Here is a 12,531-nt window from a genome sequence, read left to right on the forward strand (position 1 = left end):
AAATCAATAATGCTCATCACAATTGATGCATACTGCTCTCACTTAAATAGCCATTATACAATTCCAAAGATACCAATACTGTGGGAAATACCAATTTCGTACCTTAATTCTCCATATCAATCACATATGATGCGAACTTAACTCTTAACATAATCATTCTGCTTGAAATAGCTCATTCTTAGCAGAATCAAACATACTTATCAAATATGATTTGACATGTATCCTAATTTGGACCATACTACTTCAAATAGCACTTTCCTACCTAAATCATACATGCTCATCATATCTAATTCGTACTGTATTCTTAATATGACCTTACGACTCGAAATAAAATTTTACTGCCAATAACGTACATGATAGTCACTTCGGAGGGAAACCGTACCCCTAACATGCCCGTTTAACAGACAAACTATCAAAAAATGCATGCTTATCACATCATATAAGCATTGTACGCCTGACATCTCCAAACTGTTTCAAATAACTTATTCCTGCTAAAATCATATATGCCCATAACTTAACATGCGAATGTTTCCTTTATATGGCCAAAGTACTTGAAATATCATTTTCCTACACAAAATCATTAATGCTCATGACAATTGAGACGTGCAGTTCTCCTTTAAATAGCCATTATACAATTCCAAAGATTACAATACTCTGTGAAATACAATTTTCGTACCTTAATTCTCCATATCAATCACATATGATGCGAACTGAACTCTTAACATAATCATACTACTTGAAATAGCTCATTCTTAGCAGAATCAAACATACTTATCAAATCTGATTTGATGTGTATCCTAAATTGGACCATACTACTTCAAATAGCACTTTCCTACCTAAATCATACATGCTCATCATATCTAATTCGTACTGTATTCTTAATATGACCTTACGACTCGAAAAATTTTTTTACTGCCAATAACGTACACGATAGTCACTTCGGAGGGAAACTGTACCCCTAACATGCCCGCTTAACAGACAAACTATCAAAAAATGCATGCTTATCACATCATATAAGCATTGTACGCCTGACATCTCCAAACTGTTTCAAATAACTTATTCCTGCTAAAATCATATATGCCCATAACTTAACATGCGAACGTTTCCTTAATATGGCCAAAGTACTTGAAATATCATTTTCCTACCTAAAGTCATTAATGCTCATGGCAATTGATACGTGCAGTTCTTCTTTACATAGCCATTATACAATTCCAAAGATAACAATACTCTGTGAAATACCATTTTCGTACCTTAATTCTCCATACAAATCACATATGATGCAAACTGAACTCTTAACATAATCATACTACTTGAAATAGCTCATTCTGAGCAGAATCAAACATACTTATCACATCTGATTTGATATATAACTTAAATATGACCATATTACTTGTACTAGCACTTTCCTACTTCAATCACACATATTCATCATATCTGATTAGTAATTTATCTGTAATTAGATTTTACGACTTGATATAACATTTTCCTGCCAATAACGTACAGGATCATCACATCTGACGCAAACCGTACCCCTGACATGCACGTATGACAGAAAAACTACCCACAAATGCATGCTTATCACATATAAAAAGTGTATGCCTAACATGGCCAAACTGTTTCAAATAACTTATTCCTACTAAAATCATATAAGCCGATAACTTAAGATGCCAAACATTTTCTTAATACGTCCAAAGTACTTGAAATATCATTTTCCTACCCAAAATCAATAATGCTCATCACAATTGATGCATACTGCTCTCACTTAAATAGCCATTATACAATTCCAAAGATACCAATACTGTGGGAAATACCAATTTCGTACCTTAATTCTCCATATCAATCACATATGATGCGAACTTAACTCTTAACATAATCATTCTGCTTGAAATAGCTCATTCTTAGCAGAATCAAACATACTTATCAAATATGATTTGACATGTATCCTAAATTGGACCATACTACTTCAAATAGCACTTTCCTACCTAAATCATACATGCTCATCATATCTAATTCGTACTGTATTCTTAATATGACCTTACGACTCGAAATAAAATTTTACTGCCAATAACGTACATGATAGTCACTTCGGAGGGAAACCGTACCCCTAACATGCCCGTTTAACAGACAAACTATCAAAAAATGCATGCTTATCACATCATATAAGCATTGTACGCCTGACATCTCCAAACTGTTTCAAATAACTTATTCCTGCTAAAATCATATATGCCCATAACTTAACATGCGAATGTTTCCTTTATATGGCCAAAGTACTTGAAATATCATTTTCCTACACAAAATCATTAATGCTCATGACAATTGAGACGTGCAGTTCTCCTTTATATAGCCATTATACAATTCCAAAGATTACAATACTCTGTGAAATACAATTTTCGTACCTTAATTCTCCATATCAATCACATATGATGCGAACTGAACTCTTAACATAATCATACTACTTGAAATAGCTCATTCTTAGCAGAATCAAACATACTTATCAAATCTGATTTGATGTGTATCCTAAATTGGACCATACTACTTCAAATAGCACTTTCCTATCTAAATCATACATGCTCATCATATCTAATTCGTACTGTATTCTTAATATGACCTTACGACTCGAAAAAATTTTTTACTGCCAATAACGTACATGATAGTCACTTCGGAGGGAAACTGTACCCCTAACATGCCCGCTTAACAGACAAACTACCCAAGAATGCATGCTTATCACATCATATAAGCATTGTACGCCTGACATCTCCAAACTGTTTCAAATAACTTATTCCTGCTAAAATCATATATGCCCATAACTTAACATGCGAACGTTTCCTTAATATGGCCAAAGTACTTGAAATATCATTATCCTACCTAAAGTCATAAATGCTCATGGCAATTGATACGTGCAGTTCTTCTTTACATAGCCATTATACAATTCCAAAGATAACAATACTCTGTGAAATACCATTTTCGTACCTTAATTCTCCATACAAATCACATATGATGCGAACTGAACCCTTAACATAATCATACGACTTGAAATAGCTCATTCTTAGCAGAATCAAACATACTTATCACATCTGATTTGATATGTAACCTAAATATGACCATATTACTTGTACTAGCACTTTCCTACTTCAATCACACATACTCATCACATCTGATTAATAATTTATCTGTAATTAGATTTTACGACTTGATATAACATTTTCCTGCCAATAACGTACAGGATCATCACATCTGACGCAAACCGTACCCCTGACATGCACGTATGACAGAAAAACTACCCACAAATGCATGCTTATCACATATAAAAAGTGTATGCCTAACATGGCCAAACTGTTTCAAATAACTTATTTCTACTAAAATCATATAAGCCGATAACTTAAGATGCCAAACGTTTTCTTAATAAGGCCAAAGTGCTTGAAAAATCATTTTCCTACCCAAAATCAATAATGCTCATCACAATTGATGCATACTGCTCTCACTTAAATAGCCATTATACAATTCCAAAGATACCAATACTGTGGGAAATACCAATTTCGTACCTTAATTCTCCATATCAATCACATATGATGCGAACTTAACTCTTAACATAATCATTCTGCTTGAAATAGCTCATTCTTAGCAGAATCAAACATACTTATCAAATATGATTTGACATGTATCCTAATTTGGACCATACTACTTCAAATAGCACTTTCCTACCTAAATCATACATGCTCATCATATCTAATTCGTACTGTATTCTTAATATGACCTTACGACTCGAAATAAAATTTTACTGCCAATAACGTACATGATAGTCACTTCGGAGGGAAACCGTACCCCTAACATGCCCGTTTAACAGACAAACTATCAAAAAATGCATGCTTATCACATCATATAAGCATTGTACGCCTGACATCTCCAAACTGTTTCAAATAACTTATTCCTGCTAAAATCATATATGCCCATAACTTAACATGCGAATGTTTCCTTTATATGGCCAAAGTACTTGAAATATCATTTTCCTACACAAAATCATTAATGCTCATGACAATTGAGACGTGCAGTTCTCCTTTAAATAGCCATTATACAATTCCAAAGATTACAATACTCTGTGAAATACAATTTTCGTACCTTAATTCTCCATATCAATCACATATGATGCGAACTGATCTTTTAACATAATCATACTACTTGAAATAGCTCATTCTTAGCAGAATCAAACATACTTATCAAATCTGATTTGATGTGTATCCTAAATTGGACCATACTACTTCAAATAGCACTTTCCTACCTAAATCATATATGCTCATCATATCTAATTCGTACTGTATTCTTAATATGACCTTACGACTCGAAAAAATTTTTTACTGCCAATAACGTACATGATAGTCACTTCGGAGGGAAACTGTACCCCTAACATGCCCGCTTAACAGACAAACTATCAAAAAATGCATGCTTATCACATCATATAAGCATTGTACGCCTGACATCTCCAAACTGTTTCAAATAACTTATTCCTGCTAAAATCATATATGCCCATAACTTAACATGCGAACGTTTCCTTAATATGGCCAAAGTACTTGAAATATCATTTTCCTACCTAAAGTCATTAATGCTCATGGCAATTGATACGTGCAGTTCTTCTTTACATAGCCATTATACAATTCCAAAGATAACAATACTCTGTGAAATACCATTTTCGTACCTTAATTCTCCATACAAATCACATATGATGCAAACTGAACTCTTAACATAATCATACTACTTGAAATAGCTCATTCTGAGCAGAATCAAACATACTTATCACATCTGATTTGATATATAACTTAAATATGACCATATTACTTGTACTAGCACTTTCCTACTTCAATCACACATACTCATCACATCTGATTAGTAATTTATCTGTAATTAGATTTTACGACTTGATATAACATTTTCCTGCCAATAACGTACAGGATCATCACATCTGACGCAAACCGTACCCCTGACATGCACGTATGACAGAAAAACTACCCACAAATGCATGCTTATCACATATAAAAAGTGTATGCCCAACATGGCCAAACTGTTTCAAATAACTTATTCCTACTAAAATTATATAAGCGGATAACTTAAGATGCCAAACGTTTTCTTAATACGTCAAAAGTACTTGAAATATCATTTTCCTACCCACAATCAATAATGCTCATCACAATCGATGCATACTGCTCTCACTTAAATAGCCATTATACAGTTCCAAAGATACCAATACTGTGGGAAATACCAATTTCGTACCTTAATTCTCCATATCAATCACATATGATGCGAACTGAACTCTTAACATAATCATTCTACTTGAAATAGCTCATTCTTAGCAGAATCAAACATACTTATCAAATCTGATTTGATATGTATCCTAAATTGGACCATACTACTTCAAATAGCACTTTCCTACCTAAATCATACATGCTCATCATATCTAATTCGTACTGTATTCTTAATATGACCTTACGACTCGAAATAAAATTTTACTGCCAATAACGTACATGATAGTCACTTCGGAGGGAAACCGTACCCCTAACATGCCCGTTTAACAGACAAACTATCAAAAAATGCATGCTTATCACATCATATAAGCATTGTACGCCTGACATCTCCAAACTGTTTCAAATAACTTATTCCTGCTAAAATCATATATGCCCATAACTTAACATGCGAATGTTTCCTTTATATGGCCAAAGTACTTGAAATATCATTTTCCTACACAAAATCATTAATGCTCATGACAATTGAGACGTGCAGTTCTCCTTTAAATAGCCATTATACAATTCCAAAGATTACAATACTCTGTGAAATACAATTTTCGTACCTTAATTCTCCATATCAATCACATATGATGCGAACTGAACTCTTAACATAATCATACTACTTGAAATAGCTCATTCTTAGCAGAATCAAACATACTTATCAAATCTGATTTGATGTGTATCCTAAATTGGACCATACTACTTCAAATAGCACTTTCCTACCTAAATCATACATGCTCATCATATCTAATTCTTACTGTATTCTTAATATGACCTTACGACTCGAAAAAAATTTTTACTGCTAATAACGTACATGATAGTCACTTCGGAGGGAAACTGTACCCCTAACATGCCCGCTTAACAGACAAACTACCCAAGAATGCATGCTTATCACATCATATAAGCATTGTACGCCTGACATCTCTAAACTGTTTCAAATAACTTATTCCTGCTAAAATCATATATGCCCATAACTTAAGATGCCAAACATTTTCTTAATACGGCCAAAGTACTTGAAGTATCATTTTCCTACCCAAAATCATTAATGCTCATCACAATTGATGCATACTGTTCTCACTTAAATAGCCATTATACAATTCCAAAGATAACAATACTCTGTGAAATACCATTTTCGTACCTTAATTCTCCATATCAATCATATATGATGCGAACTGAACTCTTAACATAATCATACTACTTGAAATAGCTCATTCTTAGCAGAATCAAACATACTTATCAAATCTGATTTGATATGTAACCTTAATATGACCATACTACTTGTACTAGCACTTTCCTACTTCAATCACACATACTCATCACATCTGATTAGTAATTTATCTGTAATTAGATTTTACGACTTGATATAACATTTTCCTGCCAATAACGTACAGGATCATCACATCTAACGCAAACCGTACCCCTGACATGCACGTATGACAGAAAAACTACCCACAAATGCATGCTTTTCACATATAAAAAGTGTATGCCTAACATGGCCAAACTGTTTCAAATAACTTATTCCTACTAAAATCATATATGCCCATAACTTGAGATGCCAAACGTTTTCTTAATACGGCCAAAGTGCTTGAAATATCATTTTCCTACCCAAAATCAATAATGCTCATCACAATTGATGCATACTGCTCTCACTTAAATAGCCATTATACAATTAAAAAGATACCAATACTGTGGGAAATACCAATTTCGTACCTTAATTCTCCATATCAATCACATATGATGCGAACTTAACTCTTAACATAATCATTCTACTTGAAATAGCTCATTCTTAGCAGAATCAAACATACTTATCAAATCTGATTTGATATGTATCCTAAATTGGACCATACTACTTCAAATAGCACTTTCCTACCTAAATCATACATGCTCATCATATCTAATTCGTACTGTATTCTTAATGTGACCTTACGACTCGAAATAAAATTTTACTGCCAATAACGTACATGATAGTCACTTCGGAGGGAAACCGTACCCCTAACATGCCCGTTTAACAGACAAACTATCAAAAATGCATGCTTATCACATCATATAAGCATTGTACGCCTGACATCTCCAAACTGTTTCAAATAACTTATTCCTACTAAAATCATATATGCCCATAACTTAACATGCGAACGTTTCCTTAATATAGCCAAAGTACTTGAAATATCATTTTCCTACCCAAAATCAATAATGCTCATCACAATTGATGCATACTGCTCTCACTTAAATAGCCATTATACAATTCCAAAGATACCAATACTGTGGGAAATACCAATTTCGTACCTTAATTCTCCATATCAATCACATATGATGCGAACTTAACTCTTAACATAATCATTCTACTTGAAATAGCTCATTCTTAGCAGAATCAAACATACTTATCAAATCTGATTTGATATGTATCCTAAACTGGACCATACTACTTCAAATAGCACTTTCCTACCTAAATCATACATGCTCATCATATCTAATTCGTACTGTATTCTTAATATGACCTTACGACTCGAAATAAAATTTTACTGCCAATAACGTACATGATAGTCACTTCGGAGGGAAACCGTACCCGTAACATGCCCGTTTAACAGACAAACTACCCAAGAATGCATGCTTATCACATCATATAAGCATTGTACGCCTGACATCTCCAAACTGTTTCAAATAACTTATTCCTGCTAAAATCATATATGCCCATAACTTAAGATGCCAAACATTTTCTTAATACGGCCAAAGTACTTGAAGTATCATTTTCCTACCCAAAATCATTAATGCTCATCACAATTGATGCATACTGTTCTCACTTAAATAGCCATTATACAATTCCAAAGATAACAATACTCTGTGAAATACAATTTTCGTACCTTAATTCTCCATATCAATCACATATGATGCGAACTGAACTCTTAACATAATCATACTACTTGAAATAGCTCATTCTTAGCAGAATCAAACATACTTATCACATCTGATTTGATATGTAACCTAAATATGACCATACTACTTGTACTAGCACTTTCCTACTTCAATCACACATACTCATCACATCTGATTAGTAATTTATCTGTAATTAGATTTTACGACTTGATATAACATTTTCCTGCCAATAACGTACAGGATCATCACATCTGACGCAAACCGTACCCCTGACATGCACGTATGACAGAAAAACTACCCACAAATGCATGCTTTTCACATATAAAAAGTGTATGCCTAACATGGCCAAACTGTTTCAAATAACTTATTCCTACTAAAATCATATAAGCCGATAACTTGAGATGCCAAACGTTTTCTTAATACGGCCAAAGTGCTTGAAATATCATTTTCCTACCCAAAATCAATAATGCTCATCACAATTGATGCATACTGCTCTCACTTAAATAGCCATTATACAATTCCAAAGTTACCAATACTGTGGGAAATACCAATTTCGTACCTTAATTCTCCATATCAATCACATATGATGCGAACTTAACTCTTAACATAATCATTCTACTTGAGATAGCTCATTCTTAGCAGAATCAAACATACTTATCAAATCTGATTTGATATGTAACCTAAATATGACCATACTACTTGTACTAGCACTTTCCTACTTCAATCACACATACTCATCACATCTGATTAGTAATTTATCTGTAATTAGATTTTACGACTTGATATAACATTTTCCTGCCAATAACGTACAGGATCATCACATCTGACGCAAACCGTACCCCTGACATGCACGTATGACAGAAAAACTACCCACAAATGCATGCTTATCACATATAAAAAGTGTATGCCTAACATGGCCAAACTGTTTCAAATAACTTATTCCTACTAAAATCATATAAGCCGATAACTTGAGATGCCAAACGTTTTCTTAATACGGCCAAAGTACTTGAAATATCATTTTCCTACCCAAAATCAATAATGCTCATCACAATTGATGCATACTGTTCTCACTTAAATAGCCATTATACAATTCCAAAGATACCAATACTGTGGGAAATACCAATTTCGTACCTTAATTCTCCATACCAATCACATATGATGCGAACTTAACTCTTAACATAATCATTCTACTTGAAATAGCTCATTCTTAGCAGAATCAAACATACTTATCAAATCTGATTTGATATGTATCCTAAATTGGACCATACTACTTCAAATAGCACTTTCCTACCTAAATCATACATGCTCATCATATCTAATTCGTACTGTATTCTTAATATGACCTTACGACTCGAAATAAAATTTTACTGCCAATAACGTACATGATAGTCACTTCGGGGGGAAACCGTACCCGTAACATGCCCGTTTAACAGACAAACTATCCAAAAATGCATGCTTATCACATCATATAAGCATTGTACGCCTGACATCTCCAAACTGTTTCAAATAACTTATTCCTACTAAAATCATATATGCCCATAACTTAACATGCGAACGTTTCCTTAATATGGCCAAAGTACTTGAAATGTCATTTTCCTACCTAAAATCATTAATGCTCATGACAATTGATACGTGCAGTTCTCCTTTAAATAGCCATTATACAATTCCAAAGATTACAATACTCTGTGAAATACAATTTTCGTACCTTAATTCTCCATATCAATCACATATGATGATGCGAACTGAACTCTTAACATAATCATACTACTTGAAATAGCTCATTCTTAGCAGAATCAAACATACTTATCAAATATGATTTGACATGTATCCTAAATTGGACCATACTACTTCAAATAGCACTTTCCTACCTACATCATACATGCTCATCATATCTAATTCGTACTGTATTCTTAATATGACCTTACGACTCGAAATAAAATTTTACTGCCAATAACGTACATGATAGTCACTTCGGAGGGAAACCGTACCCGTAACATGCCCGTTTAACAGACAAACTACCCAAGAATGCATGCTTATCACATCATATAAGCATTGTACGCCTGACATCTCCAAACTGTTTCAAATAACTTATTCCTGCTAAAATCATATATGCCCATAACTTAAGATGCCAAACGTTTTCTTAATACGGCCAAAGTACTTGAAGTATCATTTTCCTACCCAAAATCATTAATGCTCATCACAATTGATGCATACTGTTCTCACTTAAATAGCCATTATACAATTCCAAAGATACCAATACTGTGGGAAATACCAATTTCGTACCTTAATTCTCCATACCAATCACATATGATGCGAACTGAACTCTTAACATGATCATACTACTTCAAATAGCTCATTCTTAACAGAATAATACATGCTGTTCACATCAGATTTGATATGTACCCTAAATATGACCATACTACTTCAAATAGCACTTCCCTACCTAATTTATACTTGCTTATTACATCTGATTCGTACTGTATTCTTAATATGACCTTACGACTCGATATAACATTTTCCTACCAATAACGTACATGACCATCACATCGGAAGGCAAGCGTACCCCTGACATGCGCGTTTGACAGAAAAACTACCCAAAAATGCATGCCCATCACCTCATATAGGAAGTGTACGCCTAACATGGCCAAGCGGTTTTAAATAACTTATTCTTGCTAAAATTATACATGCCCATAACTTGAAATGCCAACTGTTTTTTAACATGGCCAAAGTACTTGAAAAATCATTTTTCTACCCAAAGTCATTAATGATCATGACAATTAATGCGTACTGTTCACCCCTCAATAGGCAATATACAATTCCAAAAATAATAATACTGTGTGAAATACCCTTTCCGTATCTTAATTTTCCATACCAATCATATATAATAGAACTCTTAACATGATCACAGTACTTGAAACATCACGTTCTTACTGGAATCGTATATGCACATCACATATGATTTGATATGGAGCGTAAGTATGACAATATTACTTGAAATAGCCCTTTCCTACCTAAATCATACATGCTCATCACGTATGATTCGTACTTTAGTTTTGATATGACCTTTCGACTCGAAATAACATTTACCTACCAATAACGTATATGATCATCATATCTGACGCAAACCGTACCTCTGACATGCACGTATGACGGAGATCTACCCAAAAATTGATGCTTATCATATCATCTAAGCATTGTAAGCCTAACATGGCCAAACTGTTTCAAATCACGTATTCCTGCTAAAATCATGCACGCCCATAACTTAAGATTGCTGACCGTTTTCTTAATATGGCCTAAGTACTTGAAATATCATTTTCCTACTCAAAATCATTAATGCTCATGAGGATTGATGCGTTCTGTTTCTTTTAAATAGCCATTATACAATTTGGTTGATTTTTGTGATTTTTCAAATGCTTCTCCTTTATGTAGGAAAAAATTACTTGTAATATATTCATCGGATTTGAAGGATATATAAAACCATCTAAGTGTGAACGAGTTCCATATTTTGGATTATTGTAGATGGCTGCCATTTAAAATGGCCGCCATCTAAAATAATATGCCCCACTGGAAAACAGTGTAAATTTCATCTAAATTTTATAAAACGTGGTATATAGGCTTGACATTGTACATTGAATTTAATTTTTTTGATTCTGTGATCATGTGTGGAACATGAAGGGAATTGTATGTGACTTGCTTTCAAGCACAACTTAAAACTTGTTTTATTTTATTTTTAGGGGGGTTTTGTTTCTTCTTTTTCGTTTTTATTTTTATTCTGTTTTGTCTTTTATTTGGATTTTTTTGTGTTTTTTTTGTGAGAAAATTGTGTGTGGGTCCTGGCTTTAATATCTATGTACCATTAGGTACAATCCATGGTAATGTAGATTTAACGCTCAATCTGCAAACTCCAGTAGATTGTTTTTGAATGGCACCTTGAGGTACAATGTCAAAGAAATATATACACTTTTAATAAAATTATTGATTGGATGTCTTGAAAATGCTTGTTTTGGTCCCTTATTCCTTACAGTTAAGTAACAACCCAAACCAAAACTTATCCCAGCTTTCCTTTTGTTTTAAACTTGTACATTGTAGAACAAATTTATCGTCCAGAAAACATGTTTCTACCAACACATACTGAATGATTAAACAACACATCAATTTCAATTTCATAAAGATCTTTATTTTTTTAAGTGATTTCTTCTGTGTGTAACTTTCTATTTCTTTACGTTTGTGTATTGTAAATTTTAGTGTTCCTGATGCTATCTTGTAAAAGGATTTCCCACCATTTCTACATTTGGTATCAATATTTATATCAGAAAATACTAGTTGTTTCCATTGCAAGTCATTTATAGGAAAACAATACAGAAACCCACGCTACAAAACTGTAAGT

The 12,531-nt window shown here is 33.4% G+C and overlaps 1 long non-coding RNA gene across 3 annotated transcripts in view; it reads left to right on the top strand.

Annotated features, from left to right (window-relative positions):
• The window catches only part of LOC148616439 (uncharacterized), a 53,082-nt gene that overhangs the window by 37,964 nt on the left and 2,587 nt on the right, over nt 1-12,531 (top strand). For 2 of the 3 annotated variants that reach the window (XR_015922215.1, XR_015922217.1), the window contains one exon: nt 12,390-12,525. The exons of the other annotated variant lie outside the window; for it this stretch is intronic. This is a non-coding gene — a long non-coding RNA (uncharacterized LOC148616439). The remainder of the gene's footprint in view (nt 1-12,389; nt 12,526-12,531) is intronic. 3 annotated transcript variants of the gene reach the window in all.

This window comes from Perna viridis, chromosome 5 (genome assembly GCF_037379345.1).
Source record: "Perna viridis isolate PV_CMFRI_1.1 ecotype Kerala chromosome 5, ASM3737934v1, whole genome shotgun sequence".
Taxonomy (NCBI): domain Eukaryota; kingdom Metazoa; phylum Mollusca; class Bivalvia; order Mytilida; family Mytilidae; genus Perna; species Perna viridis.